The sequence below is a fragment of the Anopheles moucheti genome (genome assembly GCF_943734755.1).
Source record: "Anopheles moucheti chromosome X unlocalized genomic scaffold, idAnoMoucSN_F20_07 X_unloc_2, whole genome shotgun sequence".
Classification (NCBI taxonomy): domain Eukaryota; kingdom Metazoa; phylum Arthropoda; class Insecta; order Diptera; family Culicidae; genus Anopheles; species Anopheles moucheti.
Genome location: NW_026453526.1, coordinates 245,001 through 252,500, shown reverse-complemented (window position 1 = coordinate 252,500; position 7,500 = coordinate 245,001).

Below are 7,500 nucleotides of genomic sequence, written 5' to 3'. Positions count from 1 at the left end.
TGGGCCGGGAAGAGCGCGTCAACGATTGGCTCTAATACCGCTCGGTCGGTCTCCTGCGGTGTTCGGCCACGCAGCTTGGCCATCACCACCTGGTACCCGAGACCAAACACGTCGCTGTCGACTGCGTCAATCAGCTCCTGCAGCTTCCCGCTCCGGCTCTCCTGGATCGCTCGCTGCAGCTGTCGTCGCAGGTCGTGAAGGCGAGCGGTCGCCACGTCGCGGTCCGCCGACCCTGTGGCAGCACTAAGCCTCTCCTCGGCAAGTTCACACTCCCGACGCAAGTCGCCCAGCTCCGGGGTCCACCAATACAGCCGAGGCTGTTGATGCTGCTTCGGCCTGCCTACCCTCTCCATGATGGCGTCGCAAGCGAGGGTCAATGCTCCGACCAGCGCCTCGGACGTATCAGCTTCTGCGAAGCGACAGTCGACGAGGGCGGTCTTGTAGTCCTCGCTGCGGAAGAGGGAGGTCTTCCAGCGAATCCCGGCATGCGTCGCGATAGCCACGCTCCCGTGCGTCCGCGATGGCTGATGCTGTTGCCGCTGTCCCTGCCGACCCGGCACACCGACGGAATACTCCACGTAACGATGGTCGCTGTGGGTGAAGGTGGAACTCACCCTCCAGGTCCCAGGCAAGGCGATCAAGGTGCTTGCGAACGAGACGTCCACGATGCTTTCGCGCGCAACCCCGTTGCCCATGAAGGTGGGTACGTTGCCGCGGTTGACAACATCGAGCTGCAGATGCTGCACCGTCCCCATGAGCGAGTGGCCCCTGGATGTTGTGCGGGGACATCCCCACTCCTGGCTCCACGCGTTGAAATCACCGGCAAGCACGATGTGCTGGTGACCAACCAACGCCATCTCCACCGCCTCGAGATAGGCGCCAAAGTCCGCTGGCCCGATGTTCGGCGAAACGTAACAGCTGGCAAAGGTGACACCTGCCACTGTGGCCACCACCAGCCCGGGATGGACGCTACCCCACAGGCGTTGGATGGGGTAAGCCCCGGTGGCGACCACTGCCACACTCTGCGCCTCATCCACCGCCCATCTGCCGTTATCCCGAGGCGGCTTGTACAGCTCGCAGGCAATGACGACGTCCACCCGCTGCTCCCGTGCCGTCTGCAGCATCAGGTCCTGTGCAACCCGGCTGCGCCCGAGGTTGATCTGCAGGACCTTCAGACCCGAGTGCAGGACGGATGTCCCACCCGGTGAGGGCCCTTGCAAACCGCGCAGCACACCTCCGCTGTGCAGACTCGGGCCAGGTGGCCCGGTTGACCGCAACGGATGCAGTGCGCCGATCTGTCGATCTCGCTCCTGCACTGGTGCCGCAGATGTCCGTGCTCCAGGCACTTGAAGCACCGCAGTTGTCCTCGAGTCGGAGGTGCCAGTCGCGTCGCCAGGCAGGAGGTGTGCAACACTCGCACATGCTGCTGGTGAACACGGTCCGCCACCTTGGCCGACATCTTTACATACGCCGTCTGCGTGCCGTTCCACGCCTTCGTGAGATGCACGGCGGATTCGCTCACCGACTCCGAGCAAACTGCTTTCACCGCCATCGCCACATCCGATGCAACCGCTAAAGGGTCCACCTCATCAAGGCGGACCTCAACCGTCTCCGTCACCAAGCGGGTGGTGGCCGGAGCTGCAGCCTGCGCGCAGACCTGCTGCACCCGTTCCAGGACTTCCTGCGCGTTGACGCCTTCTTGAAGGTCCATGACCAGCCGATCACGCGTCGTCCGTCGCCCGACTCCTAGCTTGGCCTGGTCTTCGGCCAACGACGGAGCACTGCGTATCAGCTGATACACATCGGTCCACGACTGCCCCTGTCCCGGGGCGACCTCGATGGCGTCCAGCTTCTTCTTCGCCTGCTTCCGTGGCGCAGATTGTGGACGCGGCATGACTTGCTGTTGCACCAAAGGCCGCTGTGGCTGAGGCCGTTGCGGCTGTTGTCGTTGCTGCTGCTGCGGTTGTTGCCGCTGCTGTTGCTGCTGCCGTTGCGGAAGCTGCGGCCACTGTTGCTGCCGCTGTTGCTCAGCCGTCTGCTGACGTGACGGCTTACGTCGCACCACCTCGACCCAGGAGCCGCCTTCCGTCGTCTGAGGTGGCTTGCTCGTAGCCACCACCGCGTCCTGCTGATGTCCACGCTGCTGCGTGCTCTGCTGCGTAGCCCGCTCCAGCTGCTGCTGCACAGTAGTTGGCTGCTGGTTCTGCCCGACGGTCTGTGCCACCAGCGCCGTCAACAACTCCCGCTCCTTCCGGAGCTCCTCGCGCAGCTGCTGATTGTCAGCAACCAGCCGCTCCTCCCGCTGCCGAGCCTCCAGACGCGCCTCGCGGAGGTCTTGCCGAGCCTGCTCAGCTGCCGCCTCCATCTGAACTCGCAGGAGCGTTACCTGCTCCTCCAGCTTTTTGACGACAGCAAGCAACGTCTCGCTGTCGAGTTTCGCCTCGCTAATGATGCGTCGCACCTCGCTCGACGGCGAACCTCCAGTGCCAGTCACCAACCTGGCCGCATACTTGCTGGAGCTCGTGGCTCCACTAACAGCCACACCCTCCATCACCGGCGTTAGCGGGACAGTGAGCCGCTTGCCCGCGCTCATGGCCGATCTGCTCCTGGTGGTGGCTGCGCTCGGTTCGTCAACCGAGAGTGTTCGCGCCCTTAAGCCCCTGTCCATGGCCCTGTGAAGGCCAGCCTATCAAGGTTTTTATTTATTGTTATATTTGCTCTAAAACCAAAAATAAATATTAGTTTCGGAAAACAAATATTTAAAACCAATAAATATTTTGCCCGGGTTCGCCTCCTTATCCAGCGTTGAGATCACCGCCTGTCGGTATGCAACCCGCATACACCGACCCGGGTTGCCCGCTGGTACCGACGTTGAAATCTCCCAAGCGCACGGGTTGTTGTCGCCGCTACCGCTGAATCCGCTATCGTCCACCAGGTGACGCCACTGATGAAGTCTCCCGTTAGTTCCGATAGATGGCGCTGCCCCGTGTCTCGGCTAAGGCGAAAGCTCGGAGCCGAAAGCTTTGCCAATGACGCCGATGACGTCAGCACAAACGTCAACACGTCAACACGTACACACGCGACGATCCACCTGACGCCGCTCTGCCGCTGTTTTTCACGCACTTTTTTCTCAGTTTTGTGGCGTTTTCCACACTGCCACCGTCCGGAAAATTGTTCTTCGGCGTCGCCACTACGTAATAAACGTGCCACTTGATGTTTTTGTCGTCCCTTTCGCGAATAAATAGCACTTGTTTGTTCCCATACAAAATGTATGGGAGAGATTTATATCGCTTTTATCAGGCGAGCATCGTCCTGTTTTGTTATTTTTCCACCATTAAAAGGTAAAAGGCACTAAAACTCAATGTTTATAACACTTTTTAGCCCTTTTTTCGCAATTTTACACCCTGATTTTCGTATTTTAACACGAGCGACACAGAGGCACGTCCTAACACCGTGAATGACAGCTACGCACACAGGGATAACTGGCTTGTGGCCGCCAAGCGTTCATAGCGACGTGGCTTTTTGATCCTTCGATGTCGGCTCTTCCTATCATTGTGAAGCAAAATTCACCAAGCGTAGGATTGTTCACCCTTTCAAGGGAACGTGAGCTGGGTTTAGACCGTCGTGAGACAGGTTAGTTTTACCCTACTGGTGTGTGCTGTTTGCCGCTATCTTAACGGAATTCCTGTGCAGTACGAGAGGAACCACAGGTACGGACCACTGGCTCAATACTAGTTCGACCGGACTTTGGTATGACGCTACGTCCGCTGGATTATGCCTGAACGCCTCTAAGGTCGTATCCAATCCGAGCTGATAGCGCTTCTCAAACCCATTAGGTGATCGGAAGCTAGCGGGCTTAACAACCCTCCGAGATCCGTCGGTGCTGCCCCGCGCACACTGACGTCTCATCCCCGCTATAGCACTAGACTGAGCCGCAACGGGCGGGAGCACGCTGCACGTGGAAGTACCTTACCACAGGGAACCCTGGTGGCTGTGTTTCCGTCGACCGTGGATACAACTAGTTTCGACACCTTCGACCGCCCGCAAACGACGGGACTACAGGCTGGGAGCTGCGAGTTGTAGAGATGCGTTCGCATCGATCCTCTCAGGCGACCCATGCTTGCTGGTGCTCGCGTTCACTTTGGGAATGGAGTGTTCGCGAGAGTGATTGTTGTGTTGTGTGTGTACAGTTGGTGCTTGCGTGCACTCCCATAGTGGAGTGTTCGCGAGCTTAAAACGCTAAGTCCCGATTAATACTCTCCTCGCAACATTATGTGCGTGGCTCCACGCCAAGTGGGATTAGCGGTGCGAAACGCGATTGGTAAAGTCGATGGTGATGTGCGTACCAACAGGCGATTTGTTAAGTCAAATGCGATCTGTGGTGCAACAGGCAATGTGTGTTTATTATCAGGTGTTGTTGGAAGTCAATACGATTTGACTTTCAAAAATTTTTCTAAGTCCCGATTTTTTTTCTCGTCGAGTAACTACAATGCACTATTTCTATCGCAGCGGACTTGCGGTTCATGGCCTTAATGATCGCGAACGAACACGTATTCGCAAAAAAATTTTTGTATGAAAAAGTCACCACTCGGGTACCTCCATACAAAAGTACCAAGTTCGGGTCGAGTGGTCGATGGACGTCGAAGGTGAAAATTTTTCATCATCGAAAATTTTTTCCAAAGTTGAAGCAAATGGGCCCTAGAGTATGAAAAGTGAAACCACGGATCGATTTGAGAAATAAAAATTTTTGTATGAAAAAGTCACCACTCGGGTACCTCCATACAAAAGTACCAAGTTCGGGTCGAGTGGTCGATGGACGTCGAAGGTGAAAATTTTTCATCATCGAAAATTTTTTCCAAAGTTGAAGCAAATGGGCCCTAGAGTATGAAAAGTGAAACCACGGATCGATTTGAGAAATAAAAAATTTTTGTATGGGAGGGCCCCTGCTAGAACATTTTTCCCAAGTGCGACCATTTTACCCAGTGAGTCAAAAAAAAATTTTTTTCACGGTGACTCAAAACTTCAATATTAGACTTCCCTGAGTATGAAAAGTGAAACGAAAATCATTTTTGAAAAGAAAAAAATTTTGTATGGGAGGGCCCCTGCTAGAACATTTTTACCAAGTGCGACCATTTTACCCGGTGAGTCAAAAAAAAATTTTTGTATGGGAGGGCCCCTGCTAGAACATTTTTCCCAAGTGCGTCGATTTTGGGTCGCCGACACAAGCTCGGGTCAAAAAAATTTTTTTTTCACGGTGACCCAAAACATCAATTTGAGACTCCCCTGAGTATGAAAAGTGAAACGAAAATCATTTTTGAGAAGAAAAAATTTTTGTATGGGAGGGCCCCTGCTAGAACATATTTCCCAAGTGCGTCGATTTTTGGGTCGCCGACACAAGCTCGGGTCAAAAAAATTTTTTTTTCTCGGTGACTCAAAACATCAATTTTAGACTCCCCTGAGTATGAAAAGTGAAACGAAAATCATTTTTGAGAAGAAAAAATTTTTGTATGGGAGGGCCCCTGCTAGAACATATTTCCCAAGTGCGTCGATTTTTGGGTCGCCGACACAAGCTCGGGTCAAAAAAATTTTTTTTTCTCGGTGACTCAAAACATCAATTTTAGACTCCCCTGAGTATGAAAAGTGAAACGAAAATCATTTTTGAGAAGAAAAAATTTTTGTATGGGAGGGCCCCTGCTAGAACATATTTCCCAAGTAAATTCGATTTTACCCGGTGAGTCAAAAAATTTTGAAAAAAATATTTTGCCAAAATCGTGTTCATTGCCTATTATAAGGGACCAGGTCAGCTCACACGCATTTTTGGAGACCATATGGAAAGTGCGTCTGGGATTGCGGAAATTAAGTTTAGAGTGTTAAATGATGGTTTCGCAATCCCGAAAGGCTCAAAATCCACCCTAAGGTCCCCTGGGTGAAATGTGGTTTCCAAGGTGTGAGCGCTATCGGTGATAGAGTTGGAATGTGATTTCCAGAGCGCAGGGCGACTGGGCTTAGAGCGAAAATCATAGACAAGGGTAAGTATTGGACTGAACGACTCGAAGCAAACGAAAATCATAGACAAGGGTAATGGACTGAACGACTCGAAGCAAACGAAAACCACACACAAGAGTAATGGACTGAACGAATCGAAGCAAACGAAAATCACATACAAGAGTAATGGACTGAACGAATCGAAGCAAACGAAAAACCACAGACAAGAGTAATGGAGTGAACGAATCGAAGCAAACGAAAACCAAAGACAAGAGTAATAGAGTGAACGAATCGAAGCAAACGAAAACCATGAACACAGGGATAACTGAGAACGAACCTACCTATCAGAGCATGTGAAAGCATGGACAAGAGTACTGAAAATCGGACCAAACCTCTAGAAGCACACGAAAATCATGGACAAGAGTACTCAAAAACACGGACCAAACCTATGGAAGCACACGAAAACCATGAACACAGGGATAACTGAGAACGAACCTACCTATCAGAGCATGTGAAAGCATGGACAAGAGTACTGAAAATCGGACCAAACCTCTAGAAGCACACGAAAATCATGGACAAGAGTACTCAAAAACACGGACCAAACCTCTCGAAGCACACGAAAACCATGAACACAGGGATAACTGAGAACGAACCTACCTATCAGAGCATGTGAAAGCATGGACAAGAGTACTGAAAATCGGACCAAACCTCTAGAAGCACACGAAAATCATGGACAAGAGTACTCAAAAACACGGACCAAACCTATGGAAGCACACGAAAACCATGAACACAGGGATAACTGAGAACGAACCTACCTATCAGAGCATGTGAAAGCATGGACAAGAGTACTGAAAATCGGACCAAACCTCTAGAAGCACACGAAAATCATGGACAAGAGTACTCAAAAACACGGACCAAACCTATGGAAGCACACGAAAACCATGAACACAGGGATAACTGAGAACGAACCTACCTATCAGAGCATGTGAAAGCATGGACAAGAGTACTGAAAATCGGACCAAACCTCAAGAAGCACACGAAAATCATGGACAAGAGTACTCAAAAACACGGACCAAACCTATCGAAGCTCACGAAAACCATGAACACAGGGATAACTGAAAACGAACCGAACCTCTCGTAGCAAACGAAAAACATGGACAAAATTATTCGAAACGAACCGAAGCTCGATGCGAAAAACATGGAAAAGCAAGCCCGTAAGTCGCACTATCAAGCCCATAAGTCGCACTATCAAGCCCATAAGTCGCACTATCAAGCCCGTTAGTCGCACTATCAAGCCCATAGGTCGCACTATCAAGCCCGTTGGTCGCACTATCAAAGCCCGTTAGTCGCACTATCAGGCCCTTAAGTCGCACTATCAGGCCCGTAAGTCGCACCAAAAAGCCCGTAAATTGCCCTATCAAGCCCATAAGTCGCACCAAAAAGCCCGTATATTGCCCTATCAAGCCCATAAGTCGCACCAAAAAGCCCGTAAATTGCCCTATCAAGCCCATAAGT